This window comes from Chenopodium quinoa, unplaced genomic scaffold, assembly GCF_001683475.1.
Source record: "Chenopodium quinoa cultivar QQ74 unplaced genomic scaffold, ASM168347v1, whole genome shotgun sequence".
Taxonomy (NCBI): Eukaryota; Viridiplantae; Streptophyta; class Magnoliopsida; order Caryophyllales; family Amaranthaceae; genus Chenopodium; species Chenopodium quinoa.
Window position 1 is genome coordinate 1655092 of NW_018743722.1, and position 23404 is coordinate 1678495.

Sequence of the window (23404 nt, forward strand, 5' to 3'; positions counted from 1 at the left end):
ACCAACACATTTTTAACCTTGGCCGGCTATGCCGCCTCGGTTATTTCTCGGGTGAACGCAGAAGGTTGTTCACCTAGGCGAAGTAGACAAAGCTGCCAGTCCAGTGGCAGGACATTGTTGTATGCTGGCTGACCTCCGAAGAGGGTCGGCTGCATGAAATGAGGAGAATACGGACTGTACACCAGAGGTGGTACATACGGTGCATTCCCAATCATTTGAGGGCCAGAATGGACGGTATTACCGCCTGTATGACTCTCATGCAAGGATTGAAAATATCCTCCAAATGTATTCTTAAAGTTGTCTGGAAAGCTTGATGTAGAAGCTGACTCAGACAACTGTTGATTCCTCTTGCGGGTGATGATCTCACGGGCATCAAGAGTTGATTTTTTGTTTCCCACCGGCTATTCACTCCGGCGGGTATTGTTGGTGTTCCTCTTAGGCAGAAGAATCTTGGACCAATCAATGGTCCCGGCTGCCTTCTCCTTTGGATGCGAAGATGGCTGCCTATCTCTGTCTGACTTCCCCTTCTCCAGAGGAGCCTTTCTTGCCGACTAACCCCTACTTGGGCCAGCCCTGCTCTTGGTGATCAGATCCTTAATTTCACCCTTGAAACTAGTCATGAATTTCATGAGTTCGTCTCGAGTGACAGGAGCACATCCACTGGCCTTATGGGTTTCTTCTTCCGGCTGTCCAGAGGGTCGGTTTGTACCCGCCTGGCTGGCACCCTGCTCCACAGTGTCTCTGGGCCGGATGCGCTTAGTTATCAGAGAGCCATCAGTGGCTATATAAGTTTCAACCAGAGGACCATCGTCCTCTTGGTCAGTAAAGACTTACAGTTCGTCCACCGGACTCTTAGGAGATGGTACAGACTTTTGAACCGTCCTTAAGGTACTCTCCCCACAGACACCGCTAAATGTTTTGGGTGTTTTTGTCCCTGGGGAGAGTTACGTCACAAAGACTGGTCCGGCTGAGATGTACCTGCAAAAACAACGGAGACTCCGGGTGGTTGGAGCTCTGCCTACGAAGATAAAGTTAGTACCTTGAAAGAGAATAAAAAGTGCGGAAATTTAGGTGGGTGTCTGCTTGGATTCCAAGCTCAGGTGTTTCTCTGACGAGAGAGAAAGTGGGTGTAATAAATGATTGAATGTGTCCCCATTGTAATATCTCCCTATTTATAGGGTCATTGGTAGGTGCGCCACTACCTAGGTCACTTAACCTAGATTTTAGTGGGCTGCACCGAATTACGGCGCTTCTTAGGATTTGGCCCCTTGAAGGCCGCCATATCAGAAGCTATTTGAAGGTGCCACATATCAGGTGACTAGGGGGCCACTTGGATCACCTGGCCTTGACACATGTCCTTCTCTTATTGGGACACCTGTCAAGGGTAATTTTTACCCTAAACAGCCGTGGTGCGGTAGATTGTCCCGTGACACAACAAAGTTTGTCATGACGCGGCAGATCCTGTGTCCCTTTTTTCGTTTAAATAAATTTTTGCCCTAATTACATTTTGCCTTTTAAGTGCCAATTCATAATTTCGAGCCATTTCTGGTTTTGTATTTATTAATTGGGCTAAAATAATAATAATGAAAATTAAATAAAAATGTTTGGCCAAAATAAAAATTAAACTATGCTTTGACTAAACATCAAGACCGATCTGTTGACCATTTTAAAAACTGATTTTAAATAAATATGACTTTTTAAGCACTCTCGAGATTGAATACTGAACCCGACCAATAATGGCAGTGAAAGATTGCTCATCATCGGGTTTCGTTTCGGGGAGATATTTTTGGGTGTCTACACCGGCCACCCTCAAGGAAAACCAGTCTTAATTTAGCTACAATTGTCCAAGGAAAAAGTGAGGGGTTGTGTTCGTACGTCAAGAGATTTAACCAGGAAAAGACCCAAATTTAGAATTTTTAGGACAAAATGACTTATTTAGAATTATGTCGAGGGCTAAGGCATAATGGTTTCAAATTTGACATGGTCAGAAAAAAGGTTTGGACAAACGCAGGTGTTCTACCGGAAGCCAAAGCCTATAACGAGGCAGGTTATTTATGTTTCCTTGGAAGTATAAAGTACCGGCCAAGGGAGGTGAGAAGAATAAATCTTCTCAGCAAGACTCGACTAGGAAAAAGAAATAAGGAAAGACGTGGGGCACGATACGAATGAATGCCAAGTTTGAATTTCAGAAGCCCACGCCGTTGAGAGGCTCGCCTCAATATCGTAACAAGAACAAGTATTGCCATTACCACAAAGACGTGGGGCACGATACGAATGAATGCTAAAATTTGAAGAGGTTGCTAGACAAGTTGGCCGAGAAGGGCATGCTCAATTCATATGACATGAAGCCGATGTTCACCTCCAACCGGGCAGATAACAAGTCCGAGAAGAAAAAACAAAGTGAAAAAGAAAAAGAGGATGGAAACAGTAGTAATTCTGGTTGTGTGGCCGTCATATCGGGTGTCTTTGATTTAGGCGGGCCAACCATGAAGGGAATTAAGCAGGATGCGAGAAATTTTGCAAAGGTAATGCATGCTGAGAGGGTCAAGGTTGAACCTTTCCTAGAGGTGACATTCCATAAGGCCAACCAAGCGGAGGTCAAGGCCCTCCACAATGACCCAATGGTCATTCTGAAGATATCCAATTTGAAGGTGAAATGAGTAATGACAGATATGGGCAGCTAGTCCAACATTATTGGTTTGTCCTGTTTGAAGAATTTGAAGTTTCTAGAAGATGCTCTAAAAGAAATCTCCCACGCGTTGGTTCGGTTTTGAGGAAATGTCATACACCCAGCTAGTCAATTAGATCCGTCCGTTCGGCTTGGGTTGAAGGAGGAAAGAATGGACATGGTCGTCCGCTTCCTTGTGGATAAAGAGCTCATAAGCTACAACGTAATACTTTGCCGCCCTACTTTAACCGCAGCTAAGGCAGTGATTGTTCCCCACCTAATGCTGCTGGAGTTTGAGAGGTCTGATGGGAAAATTGGTTCGATCCAAGGATATCAAATAATGGAGAAGGAATGTAACCAGCTGGCTATTAAGCCTACTATTCGTGGACGAGGTAACTCGTCCGAGCCAAACTCAGATGAAGGGTCACTCCAAGCATACCTGGTCGGCTAAAAGAGAAAGTCGATAAAAAAAAGGAGCATGCTAGAAATTAATGACCGTCGTCCGGGCAGATGAGTTAAGACCCCAGACGGCTGGCGATCACCGGGATATAGTGTTGGACACCGATCAACTTGATCGGACAATCAAGGTCGGCATTATAGTTGTGGGTTTGCTTGGGGACGACCTAATCAAGCTCTTGAGAGAATTCAAGGATGTATTTGCGTTCAATGTAGGTAATATGTCGAGTATTAGTCTACACCTAGCTGTGCACAAGTTAGCTGTGAATCCACTTATTAAGCCCGTTGGACAAAAGAATCGGAATCAGGGGAAGAAAGGAATCAAGCGGCCGCAGCCGAAGTAAGGAAGCTGCTGGGCACTGGTTTTATTTGGTAGTGTACTATCCAGATTGGGTAGTATATGTCATGTTGGTGAAAAAGCCGAATGAAACCTGGAGGATGTGCTTGGAATACACTGATCACAACAAGGCGTGTCCGAAGGATAGATTTTCTTTGCCAAAGATTGACCGATTGGTCGATTCTACGGCCGGACATTCTCTTATGAGCTTTATGGATACATACTACGAATTCCACCTGATCCCATTATGGGAAGAAGACCAAGAGCAAAATGCGTTTTTAACTGAGCAAGGGCTAAATTGCTATAAAGTCATGCCATTTGGCCTCAAAAATTCCCCTGCTACCTTCCAAAGACTTGTGAATACGGTTTTTAAAGATCCAAATCGGCAGGAATATGGAAGCATACATTGACGACATGATAGTCAAGTCAAAAGATCTGGTCGAGCATCTGAAACATCTCCGTGAAACTTTTACCGAACTCAAGCGGCATAAGATGATGCTAAACCCAAAGAAGTGCGTCTTCGATATTGAGTCTGGCAAATTTCTCGGATTTTTTACTAATCAACGAGGAATTCAGGCAAACCCTGATAAATTCAAGTTGTCTTGGACATTAAATCACCGAGGACAATCAAGGAGGTGCAAAGATTGACGGGGTGTTTAGCCGCATTCGGTCGATTCTTGTCAAGATCAGGGGATAAGTGCATATACTTCTTTTAGACTATCAAGAAGAAAGTAATGTTCGAGTGGACAGAGGAAGTCGAGGAAGCCTTCGTCCAGCTAAAAAGCCTTTTGCATACATTGCCTCAGCTCGTCAGTCTACTTAAAGATGAAAAGATATACATGTATCTCGCTATCTCAGACCACTCCTTAAGTGTCGTCTTGCTTCCTGAAAGGGATGACCACCAGATTCAAATCTATTTCATCGGCCATGTTTTACATAATGCTGAGCTTAGGTATCCCCCAATTGAAAAATTTGGCCTAACATTGTATATGGCATCAAAGAAGCTAAGGCTGTATTTTTTAGTGCATTTAATTGTGGTCTATACAGACTAGAAAATTAAGAAGTTGTTTGCAACTTTGGAAATTAGTGGCCGGATGCTCAAATAGGTATTAGAACTAAGGGGTTTTGATATCACATTCAAACCTAGGAAAGCAATCCAGGGGCAAGCCTTTACTAATTTTTTAGCGAGAACGACAAGGCCAGACCTATAGCCGGCAAGGGATCAAATCTGAAAGGTTTATATGGACGACAGCACAACGGCAACCGGATGTGACGCAGGGATCATATGTCAGTCTCCTGAAGGGGATAAATTTGAGTACGCAATGAGATTTCAATTCCAAGCCTCCAACAACGAGGCTGAGTACGAAGCCTTATTGGTCAGCCTTAGAATATGTAAGGCGGCAGGGGCAACTAAAATTGATGTAAGTTTGGATTCTCATCTGATAGTCAGCCAAGTGAATGGTGACTTTGAAGCCAAGGAGCAAACCATGATGAAGTATCTGCATATGGTTAAAGAAGAGGTTGAGGGCCTAGAGTATTTTACTGTGCAACATGTCGCTTGTTCATAAAATCATCAAGCAGACACCCTCTCTAAGTTAGCATCCTTGGAATCATGTCATACTCCGAGATCAGTGTTTTGGGAAGTGAAACAAAAGAGGTGCATTGGTGCTGAGTCTGTACAGATCATTGACAGAAGCTCCACTTAGATAGATGGAATAATCTCTTACCTAAGGGACGGATTACTCCCGGCCAATCTTAAAGAAAGCTGGCTGATGAAGAAGAGAGCGACCTAGTTTGAGATAAAGAACGGGTAACTATTCAACAAAGATTTTGTGAAGTCGAGTCTGAAGTGTATAACCCCGAAAAGAGGGTATGATGTGCTGGATGATCTCCATCAGGGCACTGTGGTTCGCATACTGGAGGACGGGCCTTGGCCGAGAAAGCTACCCACTTAGGATATTACTGGCCGAGTATGAATGCAAACGCCATGCAAATAGTGAAGAAATATGACAAATGCCAGAGGTTTTTCACCGACCGGCCAATAGTTTGTTGGCCATAAGTAGTTCACTTCCCTTTGCAAAATGGAGCATGGACGTCTTAGGGTCGTACATGTACGCCAGCATCCGGTCAAAGGCGGTATGTGTTAGTAGCGGTTGAGTATTTCACAAAATGGGTTGAAGTCGAGGCCGTCCGAGGGATCAAGTGGACAGACGTGTTAGCCTTCATTTGGAATAATATAATTACCCGTTATAGGGTGCCACAGTCTATGGTGTTCGACAATGGACCCTAGTTTGAAACACCCTAACTCAAGAGCTGGTTAGGTGACCAGGGCATCACCCACCGTTTTGCCTCGATTGGCCGACCATAAGCCAACGGCCAGGTAGAAGCCTATAACAAATTGATCTCCAAGAGCATCAAGAGCAATCTTGAAAACGCAAGCGGCCCGTGGGAAGATGAGTTGGTGAATGTGTTATGGTCCATACGAACGACAAAAAAAAGTTCCACGGGAGAAACCCTATTCTTTTTGGTCTATGGTGCCGAAGTAATACTCCCAGTTGAGATGTTTGAGCCCACTCTTCGAGTAATGCTATATGATGAATTGGTCAACTGGGAGGCTATGAAGACTGCCCTGGACTTCCTTCCAGAAGCCAGGGGCAATGCGATGCTTAGACATAAAATATATCGTTTAAGGATGACAAGGGCATATAATCGCCCGGTGTCTAAGCATCCGCTGAAGATGGGGGATCAGCATGTAAGGAAAATGGAAACGGTAGGTCTAGCCAACGAAGATGGAAAGCTAACCCTAAACTAGGAAAGGCCCTACCAAATCTGAGAAGAAGTGCGAGATGGAACTCATCATCTTGAAGCTTTAGATGACCGTCCTATTCCTCATTGAAATACGGACAATTTGAAAAAAATTATCTTGTTTAAATCTTATCAGCTAGTTTTTGCATCTAAGTCTGAATGACCAACTAGTTTAACTAAGCCTTGATGGACGAATGATGTAATTAAGCCAAACGGCCACCAACAATGTAAATTTTTAAACAAATATTAATGAAAAGTCAAGCACTGTTGTTAAATCCTTATTTTTTGTTTTAGTGTTTTGCATGTCTATACTATTAAGATAAATGCCGAATGAACTTAACAACAAGGTGGCTCATAGCAATGCTGGTCAGTCATAAAAAGATAGACTCAATAGCCGCTTGAATAGAGAAACCGATGTTGCTCCAACATAGTAACTCAGTCTTCTCAAAATGGGGCATGAAGTGTAGGCCAAGTAGAAACTTAATGAGAGCCTAACATAACAGATTTTCTCGGTCGCACCTGATCGAATGATGATGCAACAAAAAGAAGGGAAATCTGCATCAGCCGAGTGAAATGATTAACAAAGGTTTTTCTAACAAAGTTACTCGGTCACCAATATTTCATCTTCCGAGTAGAGTGTTAAGTAATGGCAACCTTAGCTAAGTCACTCAGCCGCAAATCTTATTGTACCAAAATATGCCAACTACAAAGTGTAGTAAGGGCATACTTTGTTCAGCCACTCGGCCAATCAGCCTAAGGGCCAGTCTAACCGTTCGGTCCCGCCAGGTCGAACGAAAGACCAAAAAGGAAGTTAAAAATTTGTCTAAGGCATAAGTTAACAATCTAGGGCAAAGACTTCCGTAGGCAAACGAGCCTAATAAATAGAAATCTACAAGTTGACATAATACTTGGCATTTCTTGGGTCCGTCCAAGCGATAGCTTCAACGGACTACTCAGCCAAAGCAAGAATAAAGGTCGTATACCTAAAGTTGATTCGGTGTTCACCTAGTCCAAGGGAAATCATTATATATGATTTGATTAACTTACTAGTAGCCATACCCTTCAAGGTATAAAACTACTAAGTTAATAAAACCACTCGGAATTTGCACCAGGTAAATGCCAGATAAAGGGGAATACCCCCAGTAATCGTACGAAAAAGCAGTAAGCATATAAAAAATGGATAAAATTGCTAAGTATAAAAATGAAGAAAACCGTTCAAAAGGCGACAAAATAAGAATAATTAAAAAAAAACCGCTTAAAAGGCGGAGAAATATTTTTACGAAGACCGCTCAAAACAGGCGGAAAAAAAATTGTCCAACATAAGCAAAGAAAAAGGAAAAAACTTTACGCTTAAGAGTTGTGGCAGAGAGCTCCTCATTCGGTCGCATTCTCACCCCTATTATTGTCGGTGTTGGCCGCATTGTCTACTTGGGGAGCTTCCTCATCCTTAGCATTGCTTGGGGGAGGAGAAGGAGTCTTAACAAAGGGGAAGATGGGCAACCCAACGGCCTCACACTCATCCTTCATGGTGAGGAAGTCTAGATGCCTAGTAAAACGCTCCAGATAATAGCCTACTCGTCCCTCTCTACCATCATTGAGAAGTCATCCTCAAATTGATTTTTGATACGGTTGAGTGCCGAATGCTCAATTAAAAAATGTCAGCAGCAAGAATCAGCCTTGGGCATTAGGTTTCTTTTTCAGCCCCTCCACCTCTTCCCTTAGGAGTTTAGAATCCTAGACGCGCTCGTCTGCAGCCTAAATGGCTGTGTTCAGCGCCTCCCTAGTGGACTCCAGCTATGCCTTGAGCTTCTTAGAGGCTTCAGCTGCTTCCTTCAAACCAGCCGCCAAATTGACTACTTCGTCTCTCTCTTTAACCAAAGCCTCATTAGCCAAAAGTTCGAGCTTAAGAGCATTGCAAATTTTGACGATGTCTGTAAGGAATATTTCAAGGATTATCCAAAACTTGAACCCCACTGTGATCATACACTTAAGAATGTTGTCGTCCAAAGGGAAGGAAGATAGAGCAAAAGAGTCGCCAACAAGTTTTAGGAACTTGTAAACCTTTTACAGGGTAGTGAAGGTTACACCCCTTAACAATCCATGAGATCGTTAACTCCAATAGGTCTGGAACCAAGACTGGAACTTCAAGGATGAAGGTACAAATCCAATCTAAATGAGAAAGAACTCGCCCTATAAAATAGGCCTCTACTTTATTCTACTTTTATTCATTTGCACTTTCTGACTAACATGCAATCAATAGGTTTACCCTAAACTTGTTTATCTATGTTGGTTGAACATTAATGCACAAATAAAACTATTATTGGCGATCACTTGAATTATAATGATACTAACCCAAAACAAGATTATTAATTATCTTATTAAGCGTGATTACAAGTACAAATTCTCTTTAAACATGCATAAAAGGTGTGATCAAGCAATAACAATAATAATATATCATGCAACATGATAATAAAAATCATAATTATGTTAAAGCAAAATAATATTAGCAAGATCCTAGGCATGCTACTAATAAGATTAATAACAAACCCTAACATGTCACTAAACAATAAAAATAAAAGCTTTAGCACTAACATGATACTAACATGATATTAGGAAAGAAATAGGAAGCATCATAAGAAACATATTTGATATTAGAAGTTTTAGTTACTACCCTAAACATGATAATATGAAGCAATATAACATCCTAACATGATACTAGGAATAAATAAAATAATCTAAGCATGATTTCTATATCAAAATTTCAATAATGGAATTAAATTATTTACTTAGATGCCTCGTATCTCTTTCTGAAAACAAAATACACACGTTATTAACTACAAGGAAAATATGAAATCATAACAATTAAATTAAATAATTGAAATAGATGTTTGGGACCAAACCCTCAGAAATTAACAACCTTTCACGTTTAGGCGCGAAGGCAACTTTGAAAATGGATATATGTGTCTAGATATTATGATTGCGGAATTGTATTTGTAAAAGGGTTGGTTTAGAAAAAGAAAGAGACAATCAAGAAATTCTAGATGAGAGTTGATGAGAAAACGGAGGTGCAGGGACCCTATTTATAAGAAAATATTCCAAAAACCGATAGAAAAGAGTTAGAATTTGAATTGGAATAAAACACCATCATGTCTCCAGGCGACAGGGTGCATCGCCAGGCACTGCACTGCAGCGCCTAGCGACAAACTTGTCATCAAGCGGTGCTAAGACAGTTTTTTTACGGATTTTGTTTTTATAATATATTTTGATTCAATATATTTTGATCCAAAAGTCCAAATAACTCATATAAAATGTCGTTGGAAAGATCTTGAAGTCTACTTTCTAACCCGATAAAAATCAGATTAAAATATTTTGTAGATAAAAATATATGGCCTAAATAGTGGAAGGATGTCAATTTTGGATAGAGTTTCGTATTCCTTTCATATCTTTTTCGTTATAGCTCGGAATAAATATTATAATATATCATTGGAAAGGTAATTTTAAGATCTATCCATCCATATAAGATTTGGATAAAAATAATAAGGCACAAAAATAATAGTTGACTGTCTTCCATTTCGTACAAAACAAGGATTCTCAAAAGGTGTAGTTTATTCAATTTCAAACTCTTTGAAACTTAATTAATTATCAATCCTCAATCCATTAGGATTTGAGAGAACCTTCTATAGTATTCTAGAAGACTATAATCAATACTAATATCTTTAGGAATGATAATTAATAATAGGCCCAGTTTAGTATTTTTGCCATAACGTCCTCATAATTCATCGGAAATGGGCTTATAATATATCGTTGGAAAGCTCTTTTTGAGCACTATGTAACTACACCATTATTGCACCCTTTTCACAGACCAAAATAAACTGGACTGGCTATTTTCATAAAATAGAGCAGGTTTTCAAAAACAGAAAGAAAGATTTTTAATAAAAACTAACTACAACACTAGACTTTTCACACTTTCACTTCATTCGATTATGATTCTACGAGAAAGGTATTCATCAATGGATTTGGTTTTGGGGACACACAATTTGGTGTCTATAGAAGCCCCCACTTTGACTAAGTTTGGAGAAACTTATGTTTCGAAAACAAAAGTCAAAGTAGCGATAGGGATGGAGAATGATTCAGAATGGTCTGCAATCCTAAATCACTCTTGTAACGCCGACACCTGCAAACTAGCGTTAGTTAAACAGATAAAAGTGTTAAGAAACGCGTATCTTACACTATCGAGCACACGTCTCCGAGGTAACCGATTTACTACATTTGTTGAAGACTGCTCTGCTTTTAGCTGCCTCCTATTTCATGGAAGATGACTCTGCTTGTAGTCAACCTCCGCCACTTGTGACCATCTTCCACATCTTGGAAAATACGATCAAAGATAACTCTGCTTGTAGCCATCTCCAGTTGTTTGATAATCTTCCACATCCTAGGGAACATCGTGGAAGATAACTCTACATGTAGCCATCTTCGGTTTTGTGACAACTCTCCTCATCCTAGGGAACGTCGTCTATCATTGTTGCTACATCTCGAGTTTTTTCTTGAATTATCGTGACAACCTTCCCAATTATAGCAAAAGCTGTCGAAGATTGCCTCATCACAAACTGCTCTTTCCAATCTTTGTGACGACCTCCACAATCTTAGTGAATGTTGTCGAAGCCGCCCATCTCGTGCTATCTTCTCAAATCTTGGTGAAAACCACCACAATCTTAGCGAACGTTGTCGAAGACTACCCAACTTGTGCTATCTTTACCAATCTTGGTGACAACCTCCTTAATCTTAGCGAATGCTGTCGAAGACCGCCCATCTCGTGCTATCTTCTCAAATCTTGGTGACAACTTCCACAATCTTAGCGAACATTGTCGAAGATCGCCCATCTTGTGCTATCTACTCAAATCTTTGTGACAACCTCCACAATCTTAGAGAACACTATCGAAGACCGCCCATCTCGTGCTATCTACTCAAATCTTTGTGACAACCTCCACAATCTTAGCGAATGCTGTCGAAGACCGCCCATCTTGTGCTATCTTCTCAAATCTTGGTGACAACCTCCACAATCTTAGCGAACGCTGTCGAAGACCTCCTATCTCGTGCTATCTTCTTAAATCTAAGCGAGAGACCCTTCAATCTTAAAGTTCCCCTGTTGAGGAATTCTTCATCTTGAATCTTCAAATCGACCCTTCCATCTTTGGAAAATCCTTCTCAAGAACCATATCTAAGATTCTTATAGGCTTTATATTGATTTGTGGAAATCTCCTATCCTAGGAATTCTTTTTGAGCCAATACTTCGGTTTTTGCGATGAGCCAATGCTTAGGCGCTTTAAGCTAAGTGAGACGATATTTTTTCAGTGGATCACTTATTGCGATTGTAATCAAGCCGACTACTTAATCATGTCAAATTTCTTATAAGGGCTAACTGGCATACCAAGGAACCCAGAAATTGTTGCACTAGGTCCGCATAATCTAATATGGGGGCCACGCATTGTGTCGCCGCACTTTGCTTCTGTCGCCAGGCGACAGCCTTGTCATCTAGCGCTGGAGCCAGGTCTTCCCTATTTTACTCTTGTTGTTGTTGTTCTTGCTCGATTTTGCTCCGAACTTTGAACTTGGTTGTTTCCTTTCAACCAAATTCGCTCAAATATTTTGTAAAATCAGAAGCTCTTCATCTCTAACTTACTGATACATGTAATGTTACTCAAACTCCTCTCATCTTGGAAGAATCTCATGTGTCATATTTGCGGTTTTTCAAAAAAAATCCAGGAATATTCTTGCTTGTTGGGATGTGCCTGGATTTATATTTTAGACTATAGGACTTTGCTCATCTTTTTAGTTATCTTAGGGTTGACCTAAGGCTCAATTAAGACTTAATGTGTCTTTAACACATATGACTTGTCATGACTTGACTCAAAGTGCTTGACACATGTGTTAGACTCAATTTAAGATGATATGAAACGACATGACTTAATGTTCATGACTTGTGTGTGCATTATAGTGTGATCGTGCGACTCAAAAAATGCAAAAAAAAAAAAAAATTTCTATCATTTTATGTGGAGGATACCGACTTTCTCCCAAAAAAGAAAGACACAAAAAGGAAGAAGTTTTTGATGGTGTGTATGTTGAATGAGCTTAGTCAAATGTTGTTTGATATTATCTCTCTAGGTGCAAGTATTAATTCATCATAGGCTATCTCAATTGTTGACTCAATGATGAAAGTATTTGGGTAACTTAGGCACGGAGGCTAAGCACTTCATACTTTGTGATGCAATGATGAGTGATGAGTGATTTTGTTATGACAAAGTATGCTTCAACGTTGTGTTAAAATTTCATGACAAAGGGTTCCTAAGGGAAGGACTATTTGGTCATGTATCTGTGCAGTGTGTGAAAGTGACACTAAGGTTGGGCCGCAAAGGCTAACGATATACACATACATATATATATATACATATATATATATATATATATATATATACATATATATATATATATATATATATATATATATTATTTCAAGAAGAGTCAAATGACGATGACTCCTAGGCTAGGTAAGCTAAAAATGTAAGGATCAAGCCCCAAAGTCTAGCTCTAAGTAGATAGGGATGAACATTTGATATCCCTTGATATGATCATGATGAATATAAATATGAATGAATGAATGCATTTTTATCACGGCTGCACCCCTTCGTGAGGTTGTCTATGTATCCGTTAGGAATCAGGCCCAACGTAGCTCTAGCCGAACCACGCACAAGTGTGTGTATACCTCAAAAAGGTATTTTTAAGGGTTGTAACGTGGTTAGGCTAAAGGTTTAATAAGAAGAGGATAAAAGGCTCAAAACCCTAGATAATCCCCCAAGGTGTGCAACTTTGCTTTTGAATATTTGTATTTTCATGCTTGAGGTTTCTCACTTTTGAACTCTCTTTTATTTATATTTTTTACACTCTTTCTTTTTTTGCTTTTGCATTTTTTTATTTTGAACCTTTTTTCAATAAGTGTGGGCAATCCCAATAATGTGGTCTATCACTCACTTGGCATTCATGTTTTTCAAGCACAGGACAGAGCACTCAATAAGAAACGCAATCCGAGACGTGTTCTTATCAAAGATATTTTCATATCAGAGACATTGGAACATTTGCCCTTTATTTTGTACACTTTTATTTATTTTTTATCGCTTTTTTTTTTATCTTTTAAAATCACTCAAACTTTTTAAAATTGTGTAAGTTGCACACTGGCCTATCCCAAGGTTAGGTAAATGTGGGTTGAAGAAAGGAAAGGTCTATTGTTAGACGAGGCTCAGACTGATGTATGAAGAAAGGATTGTATATTTGAAAGGGTGAAGATGATATGATAGGCTACAAGGGGTGCCTCAAATCATTGGTATACCTTGTGCTTAGTTCGAGATGATTTTTTTTTTTTTTGCAATGTAATAAAATAATCATACGCAAGAAAAGAAATGCTCATATTTATTAAAGGGAAAAAAGAAAAGTCCTACAAAGTAAATCTAAGGAAAATAAAAGGTGTTTATGCTAGACTTACTGGGGAAAAGAAGAATAAAAAAGAAATATAAAAAGAGGTCATGAAGTCTTGTCGTTGAAGCTCGCCTCGTGTCGTTTGCTTTATCATCACTCGCTTTTCTTGCTTGTTGGAGGTATGGGAAGCTTGTTATTGTCGATCAAATGTTGGATAGCCTCTTTTAGCTTCCAACAACTCTTAGTGGTATGTCCCCTACCTTGATGGTACTTGAAATGTGCATCTGGGTTCCAACTAGGCAATCTCTTCTCAGGTGCGGGATCTTGAATAGGTCCAATGAGAGTAATGAGTCCCTTGGTATGGATTTGATCGAAGGCAGCATCATAGCTCATCCCAATGGAGGTGAAGTATTTCCTTAGTTGCTTCTTAGATCCTTGGTTATCCATGGCTAAGATTTCACTGTGATCAAAGGTACTAACATTGTTACTAGAGTCATTGTTAGCAGTTTTTGGAAGAAGAAGGATTGTCGTTCTTCTTTCCTTTCCACCCACTGTTGTTGCTATTGTTAGCAGTTTTTCGCTTTGCAAGGTCATCTTCTATTTTAATTCCTATATTATACACAGCCTTGAAAGTATTCAAGTTGTGTTGGTATTTTAAGTTCTTTGAATAATTTTCTTGTAGGTTCTTGATGAACAACCTTACAGACTCCTTTTCAGTAGGGACTTCGATCGTGTTAGCGGAAGTTTCCCTTCACTTGTTGAAGAAGGAGGTGAACCCTTCGTTTTCTTTTTGTTTTAGCATCTCAAGTTGTCTATGGTCGGTTTCAATTTGAATATTACACTTATATCTATCAATGAAAGCATTTTTTATTCCATCCCAAGTAGAGGTCTTCTCTTTATCAAGGGAGAAGAACCAATATTGACAAATGGTTTCAAGAGATAAAGAAAACAAAGAAATGAAAGACTTTCCTATCAATCCCCTTAATGTTCATTATAGTTTCAAAGGCTCTTAAGTGGAAATAAGTATTGTCTGTTGGCTGGAACTTAGAAATGTCATTGGCATTGAACTTCTGTGGAAGAAGCTCTGGTCCATTAAGACACCTTGTGAGCTAATGCCCTGGAATCTATAGTCATTGGATATTTTGCTCAAGCTTTCTTGCATGAGCTTTATTTATTGTTGTTTCATAGGGTCATTGATTTAAATGGTGTCTTCAACACCTCAGCCATGTTAGCCATTAGCTTCTTAAGCTCATTGACTTATTCTTGACTTGCCATTATCTTCTTAGCTTTTCTTTTTAGACTGACTAGTTTATCAAAAAGTTGAACTTGACTGAAGGTGTTATCCTTGATTGATCGCCCTGCTCTCCTTGACCAAGTACTGTTGAAAGGGAAGATTAGGGATAAGTTTTTTTTATTATTATGTATTTGGACTCAAGCTCTATTCGACATGCAATGGATGGGAAAAGAACATTAAAGGAAATAGGAATGGACCCTTAACTCATATGACAGAAAAAAAACTCATGCATGAACCTAAGACATGGTCATGGTGAAACGTATACAAACAGTGGTGGATCCAGGATTTTGGGGGAGGGGTAGCACAACATATAACAAACACTGTGACACTAAGTTCAAGATGTGATAAAGCAAATTAGTTAACATAACAGGGAATTAAAAAAGTACATACTAATGTATGCAATTACATTACAATACTAATTGTACAATCGCATCAAGACTAACATTTAAGAATAAACCTTTTTCTAAAAAAGTAACTAAAGTGTCATTTAACAATCCATCTCTCATGCTATTTCATAGCTTGCTTTTGATTTGAGTCATTCCGAAAAAGGCCCTTTCAACAGTTGCAGTAGCCACGGGAAGAAGCAATACTAATTTCAAGAGCAAGTATACCTTTGAATGACCTAGATGCTTTCTCGTCTCAATTAACTTCATAGATAGCTCATTGAGATTTTTTAGATTCCAAAATCTCTCATCATTTTGCATGTCATCAATGAAATTTCCAAGCAACTAACTGAACTAAGTCTACCAACAAAGTAATCAACTACATTACTAATTTTCTAGCCAAGCAACTCAACAAATCAGCCACTTTAACTCAACAATTGACAACAAATTATTAACAATTGCACAAAATCAACTTATAATTATAACACATCAAATTATCAATTCATTCAATTGTGCATCTTTCACACATCAAATCAACTCACTAGATAAATTAATTATAATTAAATCACTACCCACAGCCCACTTAGAGTCTTAACTCTAAAACAGTAACAAACTACCAATAAATTAAGAATAATATAATACATTATACATTCATAGACAATACATTATACATAGCAAATTACTAATAAATGATTAGCAATTACCATTTAATAAAGATTAATAGCAAATTAACAATAAATTACAAATTCTCAAAGTCAGATCTAACAGGGGAAGACGGAAGTGGGGAACTCGACAGTACACCTTGACTCATCCTAGACGGTTGTCTTGTCGCAGAGGAGTGAGAGGACTACCGGCGGGCGGCAGCGACGTCGGCGAACTGGGCAGACAGTGACGCAGGTGGGCTGGGTACTATGGAGTGCGACCAAGAACTCAAGAATGGAATAGGAAGTTAGGCTTTGAAAAGGAAAGAGAAAAGTGAAGAGGAAGACAGCCTTTCTGTTTTTCCGTGTTTGTTTCTATTTTTATTTAAGGGGTAGCACGTGCCCCCCGGGCCCCTACGTAGGTCCGCCACTGTATACAAAGTGTGTGCTAATATTAGTGAGTGTAGGTGACATGTTAAGACTTGTGTCATGATCATGTGGCTAGATTATGTGACTAGACTCGAAGAAAGACTAAGTTAAGACTTCATGTATATGCATTAAACTAGATAAGCTGTGATATTTTAGTCATACCTTTTGATCTATGACTCTGATTGGGATGACACCAACGCCAAATTAAAGATAAAACTCGGGGCTACATATCCATAGGTTGTACGACTCGTAACTCTTCCTAGAACTCTGGATATAACTAAAACAAGTTGACGCTTGTGCAGTATACAGGAATAAAAATCCGGACTGAAAGGAACTATGACTCGATTTAAGGTATATTTTCTAGCTTAGATTAATTAATTAATTAATTAATTAATTAAGCAAAGTCTTTTAGTTATTGGTTAGTTTATTTAAACATATTTATGATCACAAGTTAAATCAAACGGTTAGTTTAGCCACAAAATGAGTATGCACAAGAGATGCACAAGTAGTCAAGTAGTCACAATATGATGCAATGAGTTTGCAACCTAACCATGGATCTAGTTCTCTAAAGTTCAAGAATATAGGTTAGTAAAAGAGGGTACATGGTTATGAGTCCGGATGCACCGCGCGGAAGCCTTACCTTTGGAAGGGTTGGCGCGTGTGGATGGGACCCCGCGAGTTAAACTAGCTTCCATGGTTTGGTGAATTCAACAATCTCGGATGTACCCTTCGTTGCCAGGAGCGTTCGATTGGGTAGATGGAGCATGAACCCCCAAAGGGTTATGGCCATATGTAGAACACATATGGGTTTCAGATTAGAGAGAAAAACTTAATCAGGAAGTAGAATCGAGTCAATAGTGCTAGAAACAGTCAAAACAAGAAGGCAGAGTTCTAGCTCGATATTGGAAGAACACGATGTGAGACAACAAAGTTTGTAGCCAGAAAATAACTCCGTTGCCAGACGACAAGGTTGTCGCCAGGCGAAGAGCCTATTTCTCAAGTGAAGAACTTTGTTTTCTCAGCGCTAGTTCCTACATGCCTCAGCAGCTTTCTGTGTTCTTAGAATTTTCCAGTTTTTGCAGTATTATTTCGATTCTAGTTGTGAAAGATATTTCTCAAATATCCTACGTGTAAAAATCCTATGTTTTTTACTCATTATGGATGGCGTTTCCAATGAGAACCTTTTTTATGCTTATGCCAATAATGTCAATCAAAATTACGCACATGAAATATTTATAACTTTTCGAGTCTCATCCACTCATTTTAAATCATTGCCAAAATAAATCTTAGGAATTAAAATAGAAATCCTCCCCAGTGGAGTCGCCAGAAAACTATAGGGAATATTTCAAGCATTATCCTAAACTTGAACCCTACTATGATCATACACTTAAGCATGGTAGCGTCCAAAGGGAAGAAAAATAGAGCAAAAGAGTCGCCAACAAGTTTTAGGAACTTGTAAATCGTTCACAGGGTGAAAGTTACACCCTTAACGATCCATGAGATCGTTAACTTCAATAGTTTTAGAACCAAGACTGTAAGTTCGGGGATGAAGGTACAAATCCAATCTAAAAGAGAAATAATTCACCCTATAAAATAGGCCTCTACTTTAATCTACTCGTATTCATGTGCACTTTCTAACTAACATGCAATCAATAGGTTTACCCTAAACCTTTTTATCTACGTTGGTTGAATATTAATGCACAAATAAAAACTATTATTGGCGATCACTTGAATTATAATCATATTAACCCAAAACAAGACTATTAATTATCTTATTAAGCGTGATTACAAGTACAAATTCCCTTTAAACATGCATAAAAGGCATAATCAAGCAATAACAATAATAATATATCAAGCAACATGATAATAATCATCATAATAGTAATCATAATTTTGTTAAAGCATAATAATATTAGCAAGATCCTAGGTATGATACCAACAATATTAATAACAAACCCTAGCATGTCTCTAAACAATAAAAATCAAAGCTTTAGCCCTAACATGATACTAACATGATATTAGGAATGAAATAGGAAGCATCATAATAAACATACTTGATATTAGAAATTTTAGTTATTACCCTAAACATGGTACTAGGAAGCAATATAACATCCTAACATGATACTAGAAATCAATAAAATAATCTAAGCATGAATTATATATCAAAATATCAATAAAGGAATTAAATTACTTACTTGTATGCCTCATATCTCTTTCTAATAAAAAAATACACACGTTAGTAACTTCAAGGAAAATGTTAAATCAAAACAATTAAATTAAATATTTAAAATAGAGATTTGAGACCAAATCCTCAGAAATTATCAACCTTTCACGTCTAGGGCGAAGGCAACTTCGAACTTGAATAGGTGTCTCTAGATCTTGTGAATGCGGAATTGTGTTTGTATAAGGGTTGGTTTAGAAAGAGAGAGAGAGAGAGAATCAAGAAATTCTAGATGAGAGTTGATGATTGAAAACGGAGGTCCAGGGACCCTATTTATAAGAAAATAGTCCAAAAACCGATACTTAAGAGTTAGAATTCAAATCGGAATAAAACACCATCCTGTCGCCAACGACAGAGCTTGTCGCCAGCCGCCAGGCAACAAACTTGTCGTCAGACGGTGCTAAGACAGTTTTTTGCGTATTTTGTTTTTATCTTATCTTTTGTTCCAGAAGTCCAAATAAGTCATATAAAATATCTCTGGAAATCTCTTGAAGTCTAGTTTCCAAACCAATTAGAATCAGATTAAAATCTTTTATAGATAAAAATATATGGCCGAAATTATGGAAGGATATCAGTTTTGGATAGAGTTTCGTATTCCTTTCATATCTTTTTCGTTATAGCTCGGAATTAATATTATAATGTATCATTGGAAAGATAATTTCAATATCTATCCATCCATATAATATTTGGATAAAAAATATGAGGCACAAAAAATAATATCTGACTAACTTCCATTTCGTACAAAACAAGGATTCTCAAAAGGTGTAGTTTTATTCAATTTTCAAACTCTTTGAAACATAATTAATTATCAATCCTAACTCTATTAGGATTTAAGAGAACCTTCTAGAGTATTCTAGAAGACTATAATCAATCCTAATAGCTTTAGGAATGATAATATATGCCCTCCTCTAGATCATTGGGTCGTACGTAAGAACCAAACCAGGCCCAGTTTAGTATTTTGGCCATAACTTCCTCCTAATTCATCGGAATTGGGCTTATAATATAGCGTTGGAAGGCTCTTTTTGATCCCTTTCCAAATAAACCATTATTGGACCCTTGTCATAGACCAAACAAAACTAGACTAACTATTTTCATAAAGTACAACAGGTTTTTGAAAACAAAATGAAAGGTTTTTAATAAAAATTGACCGCAACACTAGGCTTTTCACACTTTCACTTCATTCGATTATGATTCGACGCGAAAGGTATTCATCATTGGGTTTGGTTTTGGGAGACACAATTGGGTTTCTACAATTTCCTTAGCCTGTTTGGCTGACTTCTCGGTCAAGGCAGTCATGGCAGTCTGATGATAGTGTTGTTCAAGAGCGAGCAGGCTAGTGTTTTCATCCATAATCTGCTTGAGGTCATCCCACTCCGCCTGATTCTCGTGTCTCAGCCTCGAACGCCAGTCTTGGAAGGCAAAGAGCCTAAGGAGGAGCTGCGAATGAGTATAAAAAGATAAATATAGGAAATAAAAAAATGGTTAGGTGCTTGCTAAGCATCCAAAAAGTCTACCTCAACACAACTACTGATCATTGGACCGAGGTACCCATCATGGATACCCCTTTGTCCTGAGACTCGGCCGGGACGGCCCTTTAAATGGCGTCTCATACGGCCTTGCGCTTGGCCCCAGTGAGAGAGGACCCAGGGAGCCGAGCGTCCGTGTCTTCAGAAGGTTCTACAAAGAAGATAAAAGTTAGAATTATGAATAGAATTTAACTATGAACAAGAATAAGGTGAAGTAAAGTTACCTTCTGAGAGATGCGAGATATGCGAACGACTCTCAAGGTTGGGTGATGAGTTTCATTTATGGAACTCATTTGGCTTCTTTTAGGATGATTTACATGACTTTTTTTATTCCTTTTACTCCATTTTCTCTATTTTTTCTTACATTTTCTTTACTTTGCTTTTTCCTTAGAAGTTTTCTTAATTTCTTACTTTTCTAGTGTATTTTGCATTTTCTTCTTTACTTGCTTGATCTTCTTTTTTTATAGGAAGTTGGTGATGTTTGAGAGTCTCAAGTGTTCTCCTTGGATTTTTCAATCCAAAAGAGATATCTTGTTTCTCCATTTGAAGTCCAAGAGCAAAGTAATTTAAGAGCTTGTTCATCAAGGTTGCGCTTTCATGTTGTGTGGGCATGAAGGAGTGGTTTCAAACCCACAAAGAGTGCTTAAACTTACTGCCTAAAGCTCACGAGGACAAGCTCGGCCGCACTAGGGAGTTTCCCCTGCTCCGGCTGCGCGGGCGTGCATGAGAGAGGAGCGGCCTCGCCAGGCTGCTGCGCGGCCGCGCCCCCTTCTATTTCCTATTTTGTACCCTTTTTGTAGCGTCTAACTAACTACCTTATAGTTAGTTTTGCTATAAATAGAATTTCATTAATTTTCTAGAGAGAGAAGTTTGAAAAAGAATTTAATTAGAATTAGATTTTGATTCTGATTAGATTTTTATAGAGAGAAACTCTTTATTTTGTGGTATTGTTCTTAGATTCTAGAGAGAGAAGCTTGGTATTTGATGATTATGCTATTGAGATCTTCATTCCTCTTTGATATTGATCAAAGTTTTGTAAGAATATTTACCTTTCAATGCAATTTGAAGTTTGATTATGTTATATTGTTGAATTTCTATTGTTTAGCTAGAATTTTATTGTTGAAGTTGAATTACAATGTTGATGATTAGATTGATGACTTATTTTGTTATGCACTTCGATTTCACCATGATTAGTGAGTAGTTAATTTGCTAGGGAATGTGGTGAAGCATGTTTTGGTGATAATCTAATGCTAATTTGGGGCTTTTGATTGAATTGTTGATGTGATTAAATAGGTTAATGAAACTTTTGCATGTGCTTGGTTTGAAAAGGAGTAGCTAACCTTTAGGATCATGCTAGATTACATAATAGCCTTCAATGACACAAACAATTAATTTGAGTGCTATTATTATCGTCGGATCTCGATTTGTTATTTTTCTATTGGAGTAATTTGTAGAGAAATCTAGCTTGACCCTAGGAAATAGCCTATTTAGTGACTTTGATTGCTTGTTCCTTTTTCCCCCGCATCTCTTTGTTAATAATCCTCCCGAATTAGCAATATTATTAGCAATGCATGTGGATCCTAAGTTCCCTAGTGTTTTAATATTGAATTCTATTTTATTTTGCTTGATTGATTTGATTTCCATTACTATAGACCCACCCACTCTTTAGCCTTCAGAATAGCTTAGCATCAACCTTAGCACTCCCTCCTTCACTTGGGATTCCACCTAGACTTACCCTATACCTCGGGTTGGTTTAGCTTTATAAATATTGTTTTGGTCGGAAAATCTATTCCCCAACGACCTAGGTTTACCGCTATTCAAAAATGGCGTTGTTGTCGGGGAAGGCATGGTGATTGCTATTATTATTTGAGCCTATTCCTTTTATTTGAAAAATACAAAAATATTTTTCTTCCTTTTAGGCTACATTTGTAGCCGTGCTATTGATATTTGCTTTGAGTTTTTGTATGCGTTGGGCAAGAGACCGAACTTTAGTGCCATTTTATTCGGAAATTGAGAGAACCATAACAAGGTTAAGGATTTCTAATCGATCTTCAAGTCCAAGTTCTCCAAGAGAGGAAATCCATCAAGAAAGAGAAGAAGAGGATTGAGGAAGCATGGGAGCTAATCCAAGAGTAGCATTGTAGGAGTTGGGAACTCCCAGATCTTATAAATTTGAAAGTAGGATTGCTCCACCTACGACACCAGAATGACTTCGAGATAAGGTCGTCAATGATCACTTTGATTGAGAGGCAACAATATAGTGGTTCAAAGCATGAAATCCCTTTAAAAAGCCTTAAGGAATTTGAGAAATATTACAACACGATCAAGGAGAACGAGGTTTCTAAAGAATTCATCAGCCTTAAGCTTTTCCCATTCTCTCTTATCGGGCGTGCTTTAGAATGGTTAGACAAGGAGGTGAAGCCTAATTCTTTGAGAACGTGGGATGAGGTTACAAAGGAATTCCTATCCCGCTTCTATCCCCAAAAAAAGACGGCCGAGGTGAGAGCCCTCATTCAAAGTTTCAAGAAAAAGCTGAGCGGGAGTCTTTATGAGGTGTGGGAAATGTATAAGAAGTACCAAGGATAATGCCCTCACAATGAGATTCCAACACACAAAATCATTCAAATCTTCTATGGAGGTTTGATTCCGCAAGGCAAATCTTGTTTGGATGCCGGTGCCGGAGGCCCTATCATGAATAAAAAGGAGGATGAAGTTGTGGATCTAATTGAGGAGGTGGTGAGATACCATATGGATTGGCAAGAAGGTGAGAGAGAGTCGACGAGAAAGAGTTGTTCAACAGTCTATTCAATTGACCATCTCAATGCCATCAATAACTTGTCCTCGCAAATCTCAAATTCGGGAAAGGAGATGACTTCAATTAAAGCAAAGCTTGAGAGTGGTTCTTCACAAGCACCTATTTTTTCCTGCCACAATAAGGGGAGAGGTACACCTTCTAACTTTACTCCTCTTTTAAACTTAAATAATATGCCAAGTGGATGTGTGTTTTGTTATTTTTGTTGGTCATATGACCATGTTTCTTATAGATGTCCACATGCATATGAGAATTGTGATGACGGTGAGAACAATGATTGTGAACAAGTGAATTTTGTTTCTAATAACAATAATGGACAAAGGTTTGATGGTCCAAGAAATTTAGGGAATAGGAATGCTCATCAA